This window comes from Pinus tabuliformis, chromosome 4_2 (genome assembly GCF_031772625.1).
Source record: "Pinus tabuliformis cultivar Carrire ecotype Pingquan chromosome 4_2, CPIR1, whole genome shotgun sequence".
Taxonomy (NCBI): Eukaryota; Viridiplantae; Streptophyta; class Pinopsida; order Pinales; family Pinaceae; genus Pinus; species Pinus tabuliformis.
This window is the reverse complement of record NC_142304.1, coordinates 380,903,143-380,925,613: the sequence shown is the minus strand read 5'-3', so window position 1 is coordinate 380,925,613 and position 22,471 is coordinate 380,903,143. Positions and strand designations below refer to the sequence as shown.

General features: G+C 36.8%; 1 pseudogene across 1 annotated transcript in view; it reads right to left on the bottom strand.

Annotated features, from left to right (window-relative positions):
* Window positions 1-5,797: 5,797 nt before the first annotated feature.
* LOC149169524 (uncharacterized) overlaps window positions 5,798-22,471 on the bottom strand; it is a 105,791-nt pseudogene continuing 89,117 nt past the window's right edge. The window contains exon 4 of the transcript XR_016259202.1: window positions 5,798-6,427. The product of XR_016259202.1 is annotated as an uncharacterized LOC149169524 (transcript). The remainder of the gene's footprint in view (window positions 6,428-22,471) is intronic.

Below are 22,471 nucleotides of genomic sequence, written 5' to 3'. Positions count from 1 at the left end.
TTTACTGGTGATAACTATATTTTTAGTTTATATTCATACTTGCTGAAAACACACACTAAGTATTATTCTACAGTTGGAGATTATTACACTTGAATTACAATTGGAGATTATTACAATTGAATTTCAATTTTGACAGGGTTTGGGTTGAATTACACTTAAACTATAGAGCTTAATGGGAGGCTTCCAAGAGCGTTACCATTTGCATGTTGTGATAGGCACATGCCACTATGGAAGGATTTTTCTTGCTTTGCACCCTCAGCAAAATAGTGAAAAAAATATGGAGGGAGAGATGGCCAAATGGAAAAACATGAACCCTACCTTTATGTACTAAAAGCATAATACCTAGACCTTGGCTGCTCTACAAGGTTGAAACCAAACATAAGTTCAAGAACGAACCAACAGAACCATAAGTGCACAATCCCACCCTGTAACATAAATGATAAAGAAATATCTTCTAAGCTCTGATTCTCCAGATGACCACTTTCTTGAGACTCCAATAACTCCCTCATGTCTCCATCCATGGACTCTGAATTAGGACTTGGCTTCAGTCCCACATTCTCCTCAAAAACAGGGTAAGAATTTGGGTCTGGATCAGTTGTGTCACAATGTTGCAAGCCTTGAGCCACATCTAGTCCTTGATGATCCATTGCAGCCTACACAACAATCATTCATGTAATAGCTTTTGATAACGTACATGCAAAATATGCCCTCAACCTGCACAAGTCAAGATTGTTCTTTAAAAGAAGACCTACTAAAGACCGATGGCTTCTTACCATGTGCTTCCTTGGCTTCGAGACCTTCAATAGAAGGATCATTACCTTACCCAGAAAGCCTTCAACAACATGCCTAATCCCCAAGATTGGTCTCACCTCCGATTAGATCAGGAGCTTGTTCGAGGATGGGGAAGCCATAATGACCCAACTCACCTTATGAAAGGCCACACACTAAGTAATCAGCTCACTGCCTTAATTTATTTTTTCTTGAGCTAGATTGAACCTAGACCCTGCCGGTAGTCCCTGCTGGGTCTGCAAGGACAACACAAATGGATTGTATACTGTCCGATTTGAAATGGGATTTGAAATGGAACTGAAATAGTTCACCTAGAGCTGTCAAATCGATGGTGATGTGCGGAATTTGATATGTAATTGGGTTTTATTCGAAACCTATGGATTTTGTTTTAGTTAGACCTACTGATTACCTGAAACAAATTTCAATATTTATTGACATATTTTGAATATTATGAAAGGGTTATTTTAACCCAAGCTCAATGTATATAATTGAATTTTATGGTGAGAAAATTTTGATGTCTTATCCTTCAGTGCATATGTCTTAGTCACACATATGTGTATTTTTAATATTTTTCCCAAACGTATAAATATATATTTAAAATAAAATAAAATTATATAATAAAAGCTTTATATATCAAGCTTAGTGCATTGGGAGATCTCTTCCATGGTTTTATTGGAATGCTAGGGAAAAGTTTCCTACTTTTTAGGCAATGAAAAATAATGGTTTTGTTTTTGTTTTTGTTTTTTTTTTAATAAAAGTTTATATATATTTATGTGAACAAAATATTTTGTTTAATTTTCTTTTATATTTATTAAGATTAAATAATATAATGGTTAAAATGGATATATAATTTTATTTTATCTTTATTAACATTAAATAATATAATAGTTAAAATAGATGCATGCTACTACACATAAAAATAAATATTTTTTAAGACTTAATTCAGATTTAAAAACTAGCAAAGATGTTCACCACCTAAACTATAAGACATTTTTCATTATTCATAATGCAGTGCAGTGTTTTGAAGAAAAGAGTAGTGTTTTTATTGATTTTGCAATTATGTAATTGATCTGGATATTTTTAACTTGGGAATTCTTAAATCTTTTACAATATTTTTAAGTTAGAAATTCTTAAAAATAAATATTTTTTAAGACTTAATTCAGATTTAAAAACTAGCAAAGATGTTCACCACCTAAACTATAAGACATTTTTCATTATTCATAATGCAGTGCAGTGTTTTGAAGAAAAGAGTAGTGTTTTTATTGATTTTGCAATTATGTAATTGATCTGGATATTTTTAACTTGGGAATTCTTAAATCTTTTACAATATTTTTAAGTTAGAAATTCTTAAATCTTTTTACATTTTTATTTGTACAAGTTTTTGATATTAAATATTAATTCTTTATATCATCCATTTTTTAGGAAACAAGATATTACAATTTATTACGTTCAAACTTCAATAAAACCAATAACATCATAAAATATAAAAGATTTTACACTAAAAAATTATATATACTTAATCTTTCAATGACTTTCAATATATTTGATTATATTATATGTAACACAAAAAAAAATGTATAATTATGCATTTCATTTTTACTAAATAAATGGAGTTATAAAGTTATATATATATATATATATATATATATAATATTTGATTTAAATTACTTTAATTTTTAATGTAAAGAAAATTTCAAAATATTTATATAATTATATATATATAATTTAAAAGAAAAAAAACTATAATAATTAACCAATTGTAATTAGAATCCAATACTCTCCAATTTCCCTAATAAAACAAAAACAAAAATAACAATAATAAAAATATTTAAAAATTCACGAAATCATAAAAATAATATTTTATATTGAAAAATATATATTTTTATAAGTAATCCCAATGCACTGTGTGATTACATTAACCAATAGGGAATCCCAAGGACATTGGTCCTCTACTTATTAGTATATTTCTACCATTCATGAACAATGCGTTCACGGCATGAGGATGAATTGATATAATCACGTCACTTGTTTTCAGTATTTACTAAGATACTTTGAATATTATGAGAGGGTTATTTTAATATAAAATCAATGTATATAAATGAATTTTATAAAAATGTTCCAAGTCAGCATTGATTTTTGAATTCTGGAACTTATTGGAATGTTCTATTAAATGGAGCCACTATCTTGGATTATAACCCAACATATCACACCACGGATATCTTGTTATTTAACGGAAAAAGTATGGATTGTCACATGGGCCTCCATGCAAAGCACCATTGAAATAGGTGGACAGCGATGCAAACCACTGTTGGCTCGAACATCATGAAAGAAAAACATAAATAACCAAATCATTTTTGTGCCATAGCTACTGCATCATCAGCCATAGCAACTGCCTAATCAACCAACTGCTCTATTGATGCCCCTTAAGATATAGTAATCGGGCAGGTATAAATAGAAGTACGAAAAAAGGAAATGGAAAAAAAGGCATTTGTTACAGGTTGGACAAAAGGAAATGGCAGGTATAAATAGAAGTTTGAAAAAAAGGAAATGGAAAAAAAATGTAAATAAAATCAACAAAGATTAGAAAAAAGGAAATGTATAAAAAGGAAGAAACAAAGGTGCAGAAGACACCTGAAGTACCTGGATCATATGAAGGAAGTTTTAGACCTGAAGGAGAGGCTAGGCGTAAACTGAAACAGGTTTTTCAAGAGTGTTATTTTTTGAGTTGCGATTGTAAATTGAAACTGGTTTTTCAAGAGTGTTAATTTTTGAGTTACAATTGTTGTTTTATAGGGCCAAATTAAATTTATTTTCATTTAAATCAGAGTGAATTCAAACTTGTGAATATGATTGATTGAGTTGAGTTTCGGCTAACATGTTTTATTAAGGATGTTGAAGTTAAAATTCTTTTCATTTAAATCACAGTGCATGCAGCGTTGTGAATATGCTTGAGTCGAGTTTTGTATAATACTTTTTATTAAAGATTTTGAAGTTGTGGCTTTTGAGTTTACATGTATATCAATTGTTTTAAGCCTAATCCTGGAATTATAAGAAGAATCTTATAATTAAGCAAAGAATTAAATGAAAAATGTTTGTATTTCAACAAATTATTTAATAAAATTCTGAAGCCAAATATAAGTAAATTTGAATTGAATGAAAAATGTTTGTATTTCAACAAATTATTTAATAAAATTCTGAAGCCAAACCTGAGTTAATTTTAGAGAAACATAGACATAATTTAATACTCCAATATTCTTGGAAATTTGAACCAAAATTCAAAAGAAAACATGAATAAATTTTAGACCAAACATAGACAGTAAATTAGATATCATTTTTGGGATTCAACTGCGTTAAGTAAGTCATTCAAACGTATGACCATTTCCATGAGAGGTAGTCGTAACTGACTAATTTCTCATGATTTTTGAATAGTTCACTTAGCACTCATTGCATCGGGTGATGCTCACAGGGGTGAAGAAGTGGGATTGAAACTAGTGAAATGTGGAGAACGAATCACATAGCATCAATTTTAGACAGTAAAGCAAATATGAATAAATTTTAGACTAAACTTAGACAGAACTTTGAAAATTAAACACTAAAAATTCAAGAGAAAACATAAGTAAATTTTAAATCAAACATAAACAGACTTCAGTATTAATTTATAATGCATCAATATTCATGAAAATTCAAAAGAAAATATTGGAAGTTCAAGAACAGACAAACCAACTCTTATTCCGCCCTTTCTGGAGACTGTTCTATTATGAATTTGTTCTATTCAACCTTGGATACTGGTTCAACTTGGTAAATGGGTTATGGAATGCTTTGACCTCTGCTACTTTACTTCTCGGTGCTTCCCCTCGAGAAAATGAAACTATTGGTAGTGCTGCTAAAACTGTTACTCTATCTACATCCTCACTTCTCCTCGAGTAAATGCAATTGCTGGTAGTGCTGCTAAAACTGTTACTCTATCTGCATCTGCACTGGAAAGAGCGTACAAACCACACCGAAGAACAAGGTTATTTGATGTTCAAAACCAGCGGAAATTACAGAAATTGTCTTCTGGAAGCTACTATGACTAATTAATTGGGGTTATCTTCATCACAAAGAAAAAAGTGCACTTGATCGAGTACTAGACCCAACTCTGTTCATCCCCATCCAAAAGCGAAGAGAGGAGCGAAGAATTGTTGTGGGAAGACCCAACCCCAAAAGCGAAGAGAGGAGCCACAAATTGTTGTTTTAGCAGTTGTGGGAAGCTTCATAGATGACAAAGCCTCTTATTCAAATTTTATTATTATTAATATAACTTCGTTATTTCACCTTACATTCGTAACTCATACACTTGTAAATTTTATCTAACGCCCAATAATATTTATTTTCAATTAATATAATAATATAAAAATTATTTTATGCAATTGCATTTTTTACGGTGTCCTTAGTCATACAGCCAGATCAAATAATTGAGATACGAAAGATTTTAAAGTAAACAATTATGTAAACTAAAAATATCAAATAGATCAAATAATTAAGATAGGGAAAGATTTTAAAGTTCATAGTTCATTTGCATCGGGGCATGTGAAGCGTGCAATAAGACCTCCAATTCACAACTTTGGTTATAAATTTCTTACACCAATATTTGCAGAGATAAACTTTGGTTAAACTTTGATAGTGGATAAATTTTTTTGGTCAAAAGACCGGTTAATGTATGGTCAACGATGGATCGATCGCTATTAGTCCCAGGCAGGGACTAATAATATTAGGAATGACCTAAAAAATTACAAAATCGATAAAATAATATTGGAATGACTTTTTCATTCAAATTTCTTTTCCTCTCTTCCGATTAGTAGATGTCATCTCAACGTTATTGCTTGTGTATTGTGGAGAAACTACATTCCTTTTTAAGAAGAAAAACATTCTTTAAAAACAAAATAGTAGCAGCATGTGTTATTCTTGGCTCTCGTTGCTATGGAATAAGGAGTTGTGAAATTTATCTGGACCATATAGGAGAGCATGGTCAAATGGGCACGTATCTCTTAAGAGTTTACTTTCCTGTGACCAGAGCTTCGACAGCATGTACCTCGATTATGCCGGCAACAGTAGTTGACCTTGGGCTAGCGACAACCTTGTAAAGTGCTCTAGTGCAAAGCCCAACGCAAACGATGTTGAAGATATCCTTGGTACCCCTGGCAACCATGATCTCGCTCTCCTAGTCGGCATAGAGGAGCTCTATGATGCCTAGTATGTTACCAAACTTCATTGTCGTGTGGCCAGAGGCGTTTAAGACATTGTTAACCCCAAGCTGGAATCTTCTGGGCCTTCAATCCCTTTACCAGGCCAACGCTGGCACCAGAGACGACACTGAGGAGAAACTCGTAGCCCATGTAATAGGTGATATTTTCACCACAATACCTTCTCTGCACGATGGCCTCTTCTTTAAATAAGAATTCCAGGGAAGTAGGGATCTGATATATATTCTGAATCAGCCTATAATCAATGGAACCATACATATCTCCTTAGGGATTGTAGAGGCGGCGCCTTCGCGATCTCTCCCTCCATCTGTCGAATGATCAATTATTTGATTACTGGTTTCGCTGGGGTATGCCTTCCGCAAGTGTTTCCCCTTGGTTAATCTCGCGACTTGCACCTTTTGTAAATTCAAAAGAAATCAGGACAAGGAAAGAGAATAAAGGCACGAGAATGGAACCAATATTGCAGACCCATCATTTGCAACTCAATTAAGGAAATAATGCCCAGTTTCAACGCCTTATTTTCGTTTTTTGGAGAAACAATTGAGGAGAATCTATTCCAAGAGGATCAACACTTGGATGTTTTGGAAACCATGATCTAACTTATGATCACCTGTTTTAGAAGTTGATAAGCCAATGATATAATAACATATATAATGTGAACTTCAATATATTCTCAGATTTGAATTTTTTGATGATGGCATACCCAGATTGGAAACTACACTCGCTTCAAATTAATGGAAAAAAAATAAAGAATATATATTTTGTAGTCACGAAAGAGATGAGAGATGTCAAAGATGGAGGAGCCGTAAAAAGGACGAGACCCGTTAGAGCTAGAAGAGCCACTGTAATAAAGGGAAGGCACAGATAGGGGAGAAAGGGGAAGGAAGAAAGGAGAAGGGAAAAAGGATAAAGGAGAAGTTTGGGTGTGGGTAATATTGTTCAAGCGGAGCTTGGGGTTCAATACAAGCTTGGGATTCAATGATTTACTTTGCAAAGAAATCATTGGGCCTATATTCACTGGAACTACCATGCAGCTACTAGGGAAGCTATTAGATCTTACGACATGATTATTGGCTTGGACAAACCTTTGTTGGCCTTATCCATAGAGAACAACTTTCGACATTTGCTAAGTTCAAGGAGAGGAAAGCAAGGCTTGTGCTTTCAACCTTTGGGCAGGAAGGTAGTTAATCACTTGCAATCATGGAAAATTTTAGGGGCTAATATTCACAAGTGGGCTAATGTTCCATGATTTTTCCAAAAAAAAAGATTCGCCAATTTCCATTTTTTATAAAAATGATTCGCCCAAATTTTACAATATAAAATTATTTTACCTTGAAAATCACCAAAATTATATAGAGAGTATATATAAAATCATTATTAATTTGAATAATTTGACAAATACATTAATAGACATTTTATAGTTTGCATATTAGGGACTAGTGGGATTCGCCAATGTTTTTAAACTTCAAGATAATTTTCCATCCTTAAAAGTTTCCCTGCTTGCAATGCTTCTGAAGTTTAATAGAACCTTTTTAAAAAAATTGTTGGTATTAGTCTATAGAACTTTATGTAACTTCCTAGGGTGAAGTAGACTTCCTTAATTGGAGTTTATGGGTTTTAATAGTCTCTTTTATGAATGCGGGGGTTTAAGTTCTCACTAATTTCATTCTAAATGTAGGTTTTAGCTGCATCTACATCGGCCACATAGACACAAAAGCATCAAAGCATCGAAGATGACAAGGTGAACATGGATCCTATGGTTGGTATCATATACTTGCAGTTTGGTTATTTCAACTTACTTATTTTAGAAGAGGAGTTCATCTCTTCATAAATAGACATTGTTAATGGTGAGAAACTCACTAATCAACATTGATGTTATATTTTGAATAATTTAGAAATAGTAGAGAATCCACACACACATCCAATCATCTCATGATTGGATTTTAGTGTTTTTTCTCTTGTTCCTTTGGTTATTGCTTATCTTTAAATATTGACAAGACTCTTCTATCAAATAGTCTTTTATATTTCTCGATAAAAATATTTTTACTCCAAGGATTGATAAAGACAGAAATCTACTGCCACATATTACGCACAAAGTGTAATTTTCGAAGTTTTTTTCAATAATGTTGAACCATGTCATATTGATTCTTCATCTCATGTCAGCCACAACGTTAACTTGAAAATGTATATCATATAGTTACAAATGAAATTCATCTCAGACTGATATTTTATGATAGCCTTGATTCCTTCTTAAGTATTCAACACACACTCTACTCAAGTAATTTTCCATTCTACCAATCCTTTTTTAAAAGGAAAGTGAAATGGATCGATTATCCCATAATGGAAACATCTAATGTACATAGCCAGACACTATTTGCATGAAAACTAATATAAATTATAAACTATTTTCCTTTGGCTTTCTACTAAGTTCAACATATCGGCCTCCCACAAGCTACAAAGTTTTCTCCCACAAGCCAGGAGTTGAAGCAGAGGCAACAATGATTAGATTGGGGTTGAAATCTCGCTACATACCAGTAATCCAAGGATAACTCCTCCTTCAAATGATTGAATTTCCAGCCTGCATAGCCAAGAAAGAACCTACAATTTTCTGGTTGAATCACTTCATTCCTCACAAGTTTTTCTGCAGAGTGTAAATTATTCCTAGCATATAACAAAAATCGGGAATAACTTCATCAAAATCTGTAACAACATTTTCACCTATAGTTAATAGGAACATACTTTCTTCAAGAAACCCACCAAAAAGCAGTGGACAATCTGTAAATATTGTAAGCAATCCTAGAATAGTAGGCTTCATGTCTTCGATACACCTTTGAAAAGGACGATTAAGGATGACCCCAAATGCACCCTCTCTGGGGTCATTAGATCCTGCTTTAAAAAGAAAAACTAATGTTATCTCAAAACTCTGTGTCCCATCGAGATTTTTAGTTGCAACAAGTAGAAAACCCGTTTCAGGTGCTTGAATTGGATGAGCCCATTTAGGACCAAATTCTATTAAGGATTCTTTCCCATTTCCTAGATCACCATTTCCACTCTTTGAACTTGCTTTGCTGCCACAAGTTTTGCTTGAAAGGCTCGCCAATCACTGTTGTGAGGTGAACCTATTCATCAACATCTTCTGATCCAAGAGAGTTATACTCACTTTTACCTTCCGGGTTGTCCTCTTCAAGGACATGTTTGTTGTCATTTTTTATTGCAAAGCAGGGACCCTGTAGCCTTGTGTTTCCCAAATCCTACCTTGTGAAATCCTTTAGCTTGTTTGAAGAGTGAATTTTGTAGGACCCAATAATCCATCTGAGCTCTTGTGTTGTCTCAATCTGCAGTGGCTTAATACACCATTTGGGTTTTTGGTTAATCTTCAATTGGAGGATGAATTTATTGTTGGTTATATGTGGAGAGAGCGGAATGACGCGAGTGAGGGGGAGGGTCTACAGTCTGGCACACTGGATTTCCATGGAGGACCTATTGTACCTGCTGAAAAGTGAGGGGGAACAAGTAATAGGAGGTCTAGTGGTGGTGATGAAAACTATGAGCAGAATCTAAGCATATCCTGGTGGATCTTACAGAAGGATGGATGTGTTGGGGCTAATTCGAGGAATTTCAAAGATATTTCCCAATGCCTTTGTTTCTCTCCTCCAAACTACTCTCCAATGGATGGGAACTCTCGAAAGCACTGGAAAATAGGAGGGATCGTAATCTTTGAAGATTGGTCCATCAATATTTTAAATTGTTTACAATGCATGAAACTACGCATTGCCATTAGGAATTATAGCTTGGATCCTTTGTCCACAGTGGGTGCCCTTAAATTGCATTAATGCACATATTTAGTTCATTAGAGTGTCAACCATGTTTGTTTACCATGCATTCTATATGTAAAATGTTCAATGTATAACAACTTGGGATTGCTAAGTTTCTACTTATGTAACCGTCTAACCTCTTTAGCATTTGGAGTCTCACTTGACACATATCAAGACAAATGGGATAAAATACAAACAAAGAGGGGAATATAATTTGATACAGACTCTTACACCATCAAGATGAAACTTAAATAAAATTTGTTCAAGTTATCCTTTAAAAGCAATCATTCATCCTTGTCCTTTTTTAACACCACTATTTTTTGAGACACTTAATGATCACTACTTCAGTTACCAATGGCTTGAATTTATCAGTTGAAAGTTGAAACTATGATCTCATATAAATTCCCTTCCAGATGTTTGTCTTGTGTATCTCTTTCTGCTACAAGTCTGGCAGCTAGTAATTGTTTCTTACTCGAAAAAGCTCTTTGAGGAAGACATCATTGTATCTCTTAGCTATGTTATCTCACCTCTGAATCCACCAAGTTGATACCCCATATATTCACTTAATTCTTGCAAACACGTGCATTCATGCAACCTCTAGAGCACGTTGAAATATTACAAACAAAACAAAAGGAGCTTATATAATTCACATTTTGAAATGGAAGAACTATAACTAATCAAACAACAATTTTGATGGATTACAAGATGGTGCATCTATTTCTATTGTAAGTCCTACAACTAGGAATTCTTTGTTCCTCAAAATAACTCTTTGAGGAAGACATGATCATTTCTCTTAGTTATTTTATTTCATCTCTGAATCCGCCAAGGTGATACCCCATATCTTCACTTAAATCTTTCAAACATGTGCACTCATGCAACCTCTCGAGCACGTTGAAATATTACAAACAAAATTGAAGAAGCTTATCTAATGCACATTTTGAAAATGGGATTTACAAAAGAAAATGTAGCATAACTAGCTAAGTCTCTGTCATGTAGCTAGTTGTATTCTAAACTTCCATACTCTTCCCACACAAAACAGGTCTAGAATTAATACTACCAGAGTTTTCTATATGAGAATAAATGTTGGTTTATTTTTATTATATATGTGTAGGGAATTATCGTTTCCACAATCATTCTGCAGATATCTAGCTATGACATTTAATCCTGTTGAATGCATTTTTTTATTATTTTTTAAGTTTTCCAAATGTCTGTATCCTAAACTTACTCCGCCAATTATCTCCTTTAGGGTCAGAATGAGCACCATTATCATGGGAATACCTCCTTTAGGATCAAATATTATCTCTAGTGGAACTTTGAATTGGTCAAAGACCTAGTACCCCATGATAAGAAGATAGGGTGGTACCAAGAAAAGGGGCATGTCCAACATGCTACCCATGTCTAAGATAATATAATAAAAACAATGTATAATAGGGCTCTCCTCTTCCTTTATTTATATAATAGGACAACAAATCCAATGATGTAAGGTGAGGCTAAGCCCCTATAGGTAGCTCAATTTTGTACAAGAACATATGACCTCAATTAAAATTAGGGTTGCATATTTCCAGGATAAATAAGGAGAATATTACAATACTGAGCAATAGTAACCCCCATCTTTGAGTAGCCATGACCCATGATAGCCACTTGTCCTCACTCTAAATTCATTTTCTAATAGTTTTTTCTAGATAATCTCTGAATTTTGCACAACATTCATACAATGAATCGTAAGCACACTGTAGCCAAAGGGTAAGTATAAAATTTCTTTAAATGTGTATTGGAAAGTTTGTTTCATTACTGCACCAAAACAAACACTATTAAAGTAGTAATTTTAGAGCAGGATATTTCTTTCAGATTCTTTTTTCAAATGGTGTTGCTCTATTCACAAGAAGCCCAAATGGACAGAAATTCTACACATCGAGTTAACAACACATAGACATCAACATGAGCCAATCCTTGGCAAGGATGCGACTTCACAGTTTACAAGATAAATTTTTCATGCCTTTTAGTTGGATGAGGATCCCTGGAATTTTGAAAATTAGCATAACAGTTTCCCAAGTCTGCATAAAATTCACCTCTATGTCTTCTAAATTTCAATAATGATGTTGGAAAACCTCAAATGCGAGATTCTTGGTTGAGATAAATCAATGTCAACCAAATTGCTAAAGTTCTAGCATGGTTGAGAAAAAACATACAAGACTGAATGTTATTCTATAATAGTTAGGAATTATGAATTATGAATAGAAAATTCTATAGGAAAATAAATGTAGAAGAACCCAAGAACACCCCAACATTGCAGCACAATCATTTGACCTTTTCAGGATCAGGAGAAAGATTGGTTAGACATTTACTTTCCACAAGGGAAAACAAGGTCGTGTATGCCTTTAAGAGAACATATTTAGAACAGGTTTGTTGTTGTTTCCTTCAATCCCTTGAAAGCATGGCTTCAAGATACATACATCAGAGCTTCCTAGAAGGCTATAATAAGAGAACCCTTCCAATAAGATTTAGCAAGGGTGAATAAAGACTAGTAAGTTTCCCAGATCCATTGACAGGGGTATAGATTGTGTTATCACTCAGGTTGTTCCCAAAAGTTGTAAGAAAGGGAATACGACCGAGGTAACCACAGACCAATCTTTTAGACACAGATTCTAGCCAATCTGCATCCAGAGAGGGCTCTCTCTTTATATTTTAGCTTTGTTTAAGGTGTATTAGGCTAGTTATGAAGTGAAAAGGTTTGTTTTCGAGTTTTGGTTGGAAGGATGGGGAGTCAGTAGAACAGTGACGTGAGGTTGAAGCATTTCAGTCCATTAGGCATGATGGAGTCAAATAAAGATGGCTTCCTGGGTTAAGTTTATTATCAGAGAATTTATCATAGAGCAAGGTACTCAAATATGGAGCAATTCATAGGCTGAAATTTGATGGAATGTAGTCAATGGGTGAAGGGCAATTAAGAATCCTTCATCATGTTGACAGAGGGAAAATGGGTGATTATTGCCAAGGAGAAATTAAGAATTCCTTAGATAATATTCAAGATGAAAGAACCAGGGGAAAAAGGAGCAATTAAGAATTCACTGTTTATGCTAATTCTTGAAGAAAACATTAATAATAACAGAAATTGAACACAGAGTGCAAACAAGCAAATTCTGGGTTATTCTTTTTCCTTATTACTTAGATCATGAAATATAGATGATATAGTAAACACAGAAACTGTAAAACACAAGTTATAAGAGACTTATTGATCCATGAAATGATTTAGGAATTCTGCAACATGGTCCTTAGCATCAAATCTTCATCCAGTGAGCAAAACGAGTGGTTCCAACAACCTTTTATTCCAAAAATTGTTCAGTATTACAGTCACAGTTATGAACTTTCTCCACCAACCAACCCCAAATACTTCTTTTGAGGGGGTATTTATACAAAACATCAAGATATTATGCAAAATATCTGATAGAAGATAAATATCTGCTGATAATTAATGTTTTTCTTACACAGATAGAGACAGACAGTCTCGAAAACAGGGAGCCAATAAATGATGCAATAAATTCACGCTGTGTTGGTTGATCCGAATTAAAGAGAAGTACTGGAGGTAGATGCTGTAAGTCGGTCTTCTAACTGTTTTCCATTGATCCTATGCACTGATTTTCTGCTATGGCTAGGCCTTCTTTAATGCTGATGTGATACGCTTTAACTTGCAAGACCGTGTTTCTTTTCTGTTCTGCGCATTTACAACAGATGGTGTGCAATTTTGGTTTGACCCATGATAAGTCTACATGATTTCTAGCATGTTTTTCCACCACTCTGGCCCTGGTATTTGATGTCTCTATAGCTTCCTTAAAGTCTCATCGGTCTCTGTGTACCTAAATAAATTAGGTGGGGTGGTGAACAGATGTCATACAGGGACTGGCCAGATGGAAGTGCCTTTTCTGTTGAAGTACTTGAAGATGCACTAGCTTGATTGACAGAAAATGTATTTAATTTGTGTATATAGTCCTTGTGCTTCATCAAACGATCATTATCTCCCACAGGACTTGGCAAACCCTTTTGATTCAAGACTATAAAGTTGTCTGTAAAAGAGTCAATTTCTACCTGCATGTCCTGGCATCTTCTGTCCAAGTTTTGCATTAGAGTTCTCATGGTTAGAACTCTCTTGACATCCAAAATGGTGCCTGTTCTATCTCTCATATCTAGTGTTGCAAGTTCTTCACTGGTTTTGTTATTCAAAAAATTGATTAGCCTGTTAGCTTGCTCAAGCATTTTCCCGAATACAGCTCTTGTTTTCTGAACTTCCACTTGGGCTATTTTTATCAAATCAATTTGTTCATAAATGGTCTGAATAGACCTCCATATACCACTAAGTGATTGAATGATGTTGTTCCACAGGATTCCTCTGATTTCTGCCAGAGGCTTATGCAGAGAGAGATCTTTTTCTAAAGATCTTACCTTATTTTCCAATGCTTTGACTTCTCTTGTCTTTTCTGCCACAGTCATTTTAGATTTATCATAGCTCTGCTCAATCTTAGCCAGTTTTTCTTTGACTTGCTTCAATTCAGATACTTGGAGTTTTAACTCCTCCATGGCTTTGATTAACTGCTCTGTGGTCATGGCTGTACTGCTGCCTAGTGCTGTTGTTGTTGATGTTGCTGCTGATGTTGCTCCTGTGATGATTTCTGCAGTTGATGCTGGGACAGTGGAAGGCACTGCAGTTGTAACTGTGGGAGGGGAAGTTGTGGTCATTGGAGTTACTTGAGGCGGCTGGGAGGCTCGATTTTCTTAGAAGTTCAATTTTGCTACTTTGCACCCTCATATAGATTATATTTGTAATTGATAGTCCATTAAACTTGTCCAGTTTCCGGCTGCAAGGCGTCTGGAAACCTGTTTCGAAATCGTGGAAAACGCTCAAAAACGATCCTTGTAATATGCTGTAAGTTACACAAAACTCTTACCATAGCTTCAATCCAATTTTTCAAAAACAGATTTCCAGATCTACAAATTTTATTATAATCATAGCTACAAAATGGTATAAACGTTGTTTCTACTTTCTCTTTGCGCCATGTAAATAATGGTTCCCCGTATCATTATAAAATCAACGTAGCTGCTATAAACGTTCTCTCCAGTTACATTTTGCTTTATGCTCTACGTAAATAACGTCCTCTAGCTCTAACATTAGTTGGTGGATAAACTCGCCAAATCAGGATACCATACGATATTTGAACTGATCTATCATTGCCTCGGTATAAACTTTCATAAAGGCTTTAAGTATATTTGCATTGATAGTCACCTTGAGAGATCAGAAACGTGCATGTTTTACTATTTATTTATTTTACGTTAGTTAAAAGCTAGAAATCTTAACATATATGGCAAAAAAAATGGTGTGGTGGCTCACAATCATGTTTTCTTCTCAATACATCTTTTACAAATTTCGAAAAGCATCCAGGAATCGACATAACAGTGGTAAGAATAATGGAAAGTAAAACATAAAGTTTATGATTGAAAAGGTTATTGTCACTGCTCATACTAATTAAACTAATTGACAGTGAAGTAAACTTGATGATCATCTTTCTATTTTTTGCATAAACTTTTGAGGCTTTGTTTTTACGGATTTCCAAACAGCTGGATGGGAAATGTGATAGTGTCTTTTGATGTTGGGAAGTGGTCGTTGGTCTCCATGAGTGAAAAGTTCATGGTTGTTGAACATGATTTTAATATTAAATGTTTTTTTTTTTAAGAAATAAACTTTTTATTTATGATGCTGAATTTGTGTAAGAAGGTTTTTTTTGTGTTGGTTGGGTTTTTCTTCTATTATTTAAAGAAGGAATATTTTATTTATTTAAAATAATGCACAGACTTTTTGGATTGTGGAAGTGGTTTGCTATTCCACTATTTCTCTTGGGAAATGTGATGGTATCTTTTGATGGTGGGAAGTAGTTGTGGGTCTCTATGAGTGACTTTTCATGGTTATTGATCATGATTTTAAATGTATTTTTCTTTTTAAGATTTGAACTTTTTATTTGTGATGCTTAATTTGTGAGATGGTTTTTTTCGATTGGTTTTTTCTTCTATTATTTAAAGAAGAAATATTTTGTTTATTTAAAACACGGCATGAATTTTGGGATTGTGAAAGTAGTTTGTTATTTCATTATTTTTCTTGGCATCACATAAAGTTTGGTAGGGCACTTCGGCATTATATATATTTGTGTGAAGCGTTCACTGTAGTGTGGCTATTATTGGTTTTAATGCATGTCTTTTCACTCATTGATATCTTGTACTAGAGGAGAGGACGTTGGTATGCCCATTAATGGTTAAGGTACTAGAGTAAAAAGGGAAGGAGGATATTTGGCAGGCTATCTGTTTGTGCGTTGAGGAATTAGGAGAAATTCATAAGAAACACTCCTAACCTTATCCTAGGGGTGATGGCAACTATCCTAAGGAAAATTGGCCCTGAGAATCTTAGATAGAAGGAGCTCTAGAGCAAGGCAAAGTGGAATTTGGAAATTATGCCACGCGGTGGAAGGCTTATAGAGGAGAAGACCATCTTCAACATTGGTGCATGATCCTTGGTTTTGTTCTCGGTGTGGGTATGGGTTATCCACACCAAGTTTAAATCTCTAGGCCTAGTCATTCCTTTTCTATTGGTTAACTGTCTATTTATAATTCTCAAATTATTTGTGTCTGGTGGCATAGAGTGGGTGTCTATCAAGGTATGTTCATAATTTCCTTCTCTATTTTCTTAAGGAAGTTGGGGCATCCAGGATTTGTTGGCGGAAGGTGAACCATCACCATGGACATTTGAGTGGCATGAGTGTCCTAGATTACGGTAGTATATGGTATAGGTGCCTTCGGGAAAGGGGGAAGCTTGCTTGATTGGTTGACAATGCAACCCTAAAAACCTTAATTCTTTGCCTTCTCTAGTGTGGGATTTCCTTGACCTTCTCAAAAAGCTTGGTGGGTATAACCTCCACAAGAGTCAAGTGGACTTCAGAGACAACAACAATACCATGAGTAGGGCCATGGAGAAACAATAGGTCTATCGCTCTCTTAGTCTTTTCCCTCTATGGAAAACATCTTTCTGACAAAAGACAATGGTAGTGTTATTCGACAGTTGAGTAATTCTTTGGACTAGATCAATCGAGCCTAGAAAGATGATCACAATGAAACAGTTGATTTCATCAATCATATTCAACGTAATTTGTGGGAGATGCAAGATAGACTGGTTAACCTTTGCAGAGGGCAGTGACACATACAAAAGTAGCTCGACCATTTGGAAATCCATTTGGCCCACATAAAGGGGCATGTGCACTTTGATTTCAAACCCTTGTGATCTCCTGGATCGTTTCCATATTATCCAACCTTGGTATATTTTGATGGTGTCTAATGCTTGTTGGTTGTCTCTTGGTTTTGTGGGTGTTTTGACATTTTTTGCCTATCGAATTATGTAAATCGCTATCATTTTGGAGATTTTCTATGTATTTGTGTATGTAGTTGTTGATTTATAAATCTGGTAAGAGTGAGGTCAATAGAATTTTGAGAAGCACCACAAGCCATAAGATCTTGGTTCTTTTAGTCCTTAAAAAGCTTGAGTTTGGAACCCATTTCTTAAATTCTATGTCTAATGACTTCTTAGTGGCCCATTGCTTCGATATTTTGACAACACTATCCATTCTTTGAACTCTTATTTAATTGCCTAAAAAAATGAAAATGGAAATCAAAGGCCACCTCCGTAATGTTTAGTTGAGCTATATTCAAGTGTGAAGAAGTATGAGAAGAAAGGGAAACATGGAAGCTACCTTTGTTGGCATCCCTCATGTCACTAGATGTGGTTGCCCCTTTTCTTTCAAGATTCAAAGTGGGAGATAAGTTTGAGATTAGTGATTTTTTATGTTTTTGTAGCATTAGGCGAACATTATCCCATGGGGTCATGCTAATTTACTAATAGATAATGATACGTTCACCCATGGGGCCATGTTGATTTGAATAGGGGCGAATGGCCTATAGGGATATTGGTCCACGATGCTCACGTTACTGAAGGATGGGGCCATGTTGATTTGAATAGGGGCGAATGGCCTAGAGGGGTATTGGTCCATGATGCTCACATTACTGAGGGATATTGGCCCACGATGCAAAATGATACCCAATACAAAATATGCGAAGAAAAGAGACCCAGAACACAGAATAGCAATGATTTTATTATTCAAAGAGTAATGTTCACTTGCCTCTTCGAGGGGGCAACCTCCAATAGAGCAGAGCTCGATTACAAAATAAGACACGATACTCCTCGCAGGGAGTCTCTGTCCTTTATATATGACTCATACATGCAATACCACGGGCCAATACTGTGGGTTTTATTAATACCATCTATCTAATACTGCGGCCCATTTGCAACTAACTGTGGTCCCGTCATTACTTGCGGGTTAACCACTTACAAATATTAATATGGGCTTTATTGACTCTTGACTATGACGTGATCCCATGACATAAATAAGGGGGTTAGGGTGGGACCCTAACATGCCCTCCCCCTTAAGACCATCCTTGTCCTCAAAGCTGAAGATGTGGAAACTACTGAAGAATAGTGGCTGGTTCCCAAGTTGCATCTTCCAGAGAGGTGTCTTTCCATTTGACGAGGACTTCCTTAATCATGCAGCCGTGCAGGTGTTTGTCTCTTGTGTCTAGAACCTGTTCGGGTTGAAGCTAGATTGACCCTTCTTCGTCCAATTCAGGTAGACTGGTTTGAACTCAGCAATTGTTCCCGATCACTTTCTTGAGGCACGATACATGGAAAACTGGATGGATTTTTGCAGTAGGTGGCAAAGCCAACTTGTAAGCCACTTCTCCAATGCGTTGAAATACTTGGTATGGTCCGTAGAATTTTGGAGATAGCTTCTGACAACCCTTGTCTTTGAGTGATTTTTGCTTATATGGTTGCAGCCTCAAAAAGACTTGATCCCCTTTCTTGTAAATGATCTCATAATCATATCCCAGCATTTTGGTGAGCCATTTATTTTGTTGTGGGGAGGATAGGCGTTGCTCCAAAAAATATTTAAGACTGTGATGATCTGTGCGGATTTGGAAACGTCGCCCCAATAAGTAAGGTCGCCAGGTCTCGACTGCATGTAAGATGGCCATCATTTCTTTTTCGTAGGTAGATTGGCCCAAATTCCTCCCACTTAGTTGTTTGCTTGTGAAGGCCAAAGGTCACTCTTTCTGCATTAAGACCGCCCCAATACCGGTCCCCGAAGCATCACATTCAATGACAAAGGATTTGGTGAAGTCAGGTAGTGCTAAGACTGGAGTGGAACACATGGTGTTTTTGAGAGCGGTAAATGCCTGTTGTGCTTCCTCATTCCAAAAGAAGGAATTTTTCTTTAGGACTTGAGTGAGGGGCTTCGCTATGCGGCCATAGTTGCGGACAAATTTACGATAATAGCTTGTGAGACCCAAAAATCCTCTCAAGCTCTTCAAGGTCTTAGGTTGAGGCCATTCTTGCATTGCCTGGATCTTTTTGGGGTCCACCTTGACACCTTCACGCCCCAGAATGTGGCCCAAATACTCAACTTCTTCCATGCCAAACGAAAACTTGGACATCTTGACAAATAATTTATGCTTGCGGAGCAGGTGTAAAAGTAGATCTACATGCTGAAGATGTGTAGCCCAAGTGCCACTATAGATGAGGATGTCATCGAAGAAGACAAGGACAAATTTCCTGAGATATGGCTTGAGAATGTGATTCATAAGACTCTTAAAAGTAGAGGGGCATTACAAAGACCAAATGGCATGACCAGGAACTCATAATGGCCTTCATGAGTTCGGAAAGCAGTCTTGGGAATGTCAACTTCCTTCATGCGAATTTGGTGGTAGCCTGAGCGAAGATCCAACTTAGTGAAGAATTGAGCCCCATTGAGTTCGTCTAGCAAATCGTCAACCACCGGAATGGGAAATTTATCTTTGACTGTCAACTTATTGAGGGCCCTGAAGTCGGGACACATCCGCCACTCCCCATATTTCTTGAGCACCATGACCACTGGGGATGAATAAGGACTAATGCTAGGACGAATGACACCTGCTTCCAAAAGTTCCTTGATGATTTTTTCTATTTCATTCTTTTGGGTGAACGGATATCTGTATGGCCGCACATTTGGGGGTTGGGCCCCTGGAACCAAGGTGATGCTATGATCATGTTCCCCTCGCGAGGGTGGAAGCTCATGAGGCTTGTCAAAGACCGGCAGATGGTTATTTAAAATCTGTTGCATCTCAGGATGAATTGGCAGAGACTTCGTTTTGACGACCTAGATGGCATTAAATTGAGTTACCACTCCATGATTGCCCTTTTTTAACAACCTTTCCATCCGATGCGAGCTGATGATAGAGGGGGCTCCCGCCTGGAGTCCACGGAGGGTATGTGTGTAGTTGTTCTGCTTAAAACTCATATATAACTCCTGAAAATCCGTTGTGATTGGCCCAAGAGTGCGGAGCCATTCAGCGCCGTGGACAATGTCGCAACCCCCCATGTGTATGGAAAACATGTGGGTTTTCAACTGATAATCCCCTATTTGAAGTTTGACATTTTCACAACGGCCTTCACATTTCGTTGTGCCCCCATCCGCAATTTGGACTTGGAAGTTAGAAACTGCTCATACAAAACAATGCACTGCTTCTGCGATTTTTTAATGGATGAAATTATGGGCACTTCCACTATCAATCAAGACTACTACTGGGCGATGTTTAAGAAAACCCCTGATTTTGAGAGTTTGAGGGGAAGAAATCCCTGCCAATGCATGCAGCGAAATAACTGGTTCGTCAAAGACATTCTCCTTTGGGTTGTCTTCTTCTAGCGCCTCATGTTCCTCAAGTGGTGGATCTTCCTCTGTTGAGCTGTAGTCAGTGGAATCTATTTGAAAAAATTTGGGCTCCTTGCATTTATGACCTGGGGAGTATTTTTCATCACAGTAGTAACATAGTCCTTACTTCCTTCTTTCGGCCATTTCCGCAGGTGACACCTTTTGGACTTTAAGTGTTTCAGTCGTGTTGTGAGCCTGTGGGGGACGACCTTTAGAGGGGAAATTTGGGCGACTATATTGGGCTGCTAATGCACATTCCACGTTACGGGCTAACTTGCAAGCCTCTGTCTAAGTGGGAGGGTGGTGCAGTAAGACTTGAGCTTTGATGGCTTCTTTAAGACCACTGGTAAAACATTCCGTGTAGAACACATTTGAGAGACCCCAAGTGCGGAAGGCTAAGGCTTCAAAAGCTGTAATATATTCATCCACTGTACCTGTCTGTCGGAGCTTAGTAAGACGACCCAAAAAAAGAGTCCTCCTGTTCAAATCGATCTCGAAGAGCTTTGGTAAATTGGGTCCAAGTCTTAAAAGGTCCATTGCAACGTTGATGCCATTCCCACCATTGCCACCGTTTATTGTCCACGTACATGCTCCCCAACATAAGCTTAGTCGCATCATCTAAGATATGATTCAGTTTGAAATACTGCTCCATTTGTGCTATCCATGCGGACGGGTGAGAACCGTCAAATTTATGCATGTCCAACTTGGGAGGTCGCTGACTGGGTGGTGGGTGGGTGTGCCAGATGTGAGGAGGGTGGCAAGACTTACCCTCATTGTATTCATTGTCATTATACTCCTCCTCTTGGGCTTGCTCCTTGCCCTTCGGGATTAATTGCTGGACCTAGAGACATAGTCCGGTAAGCTGCTTATTGATGGATTGGACGGATTTTTCAAGTTCGTCCATTCTTTCATTGGCCATTGCTTGAGCTCTAGTTTCTACCATACGCCAACTTGATGAAAAATTGGGACCGCCTAAAAATTTTCACTAATAATTGAATGGTACCACCGTGCTCAGCTCGTCGTCCTGATTCTGATGGGCTAGATCACCAATAAGCGCCCTGGTCAATACTGCAGTCGCCAAATCCTCAAAATGTCAATGCGGCCAAAAGTCCTGCGAAAATTATACCTCGGTATAAGAATCCTTCACAACAACTTCGATCTGGTGGATCTGAGAGATCTGAATGGCGGATCGGATAGCTCTGGGCGGCGGAACAGATTACTGCTACGGATCGGCTGGCTCGAATAGATCGAAATGATTGATCTGCAAACTTAAGACTGTGGGACTGATGTCGGCTACTGCTGCACCCAATTGCACCAACAGATCTGGAATAGATGATGTGCGATCCCCCGATAGAAAAGGGAACTATGGTCTTGAGGAGTGTCAGGTGCTACAGATCGCAATATACATAAGGGTCAAGTAGTAGTACTCACCCCAATGTTTTAGGGCTCTAACTAAGGAGGATCGACCGTACCCTTAGCCGTACAACCCGACTACCCTATTGTACGGGCGAGTAATCTCTCCGAGTGCTGTTCTCGGTGTACTGTAGCCACAAGACGGCCGATGGTTTATCTATGGCGAGGTTTCAAGGGAGCCTAGGGGCTTCCGATATACCCAGAGGGTACGTGGAAGACAGTCCGTGCGTGGTTCTGTCTAATGCGCCACTACTCGAAGGGGTACCCACAGGGGTTACAAGGGAGTCCAACAAACGTGACCACCTCTTGTATTTCCTGTGTGCATGCCTCCCCAAATCCAGGTTTATGCGCTCAATTACAATCCCGTGGTTTAAAGACGTCG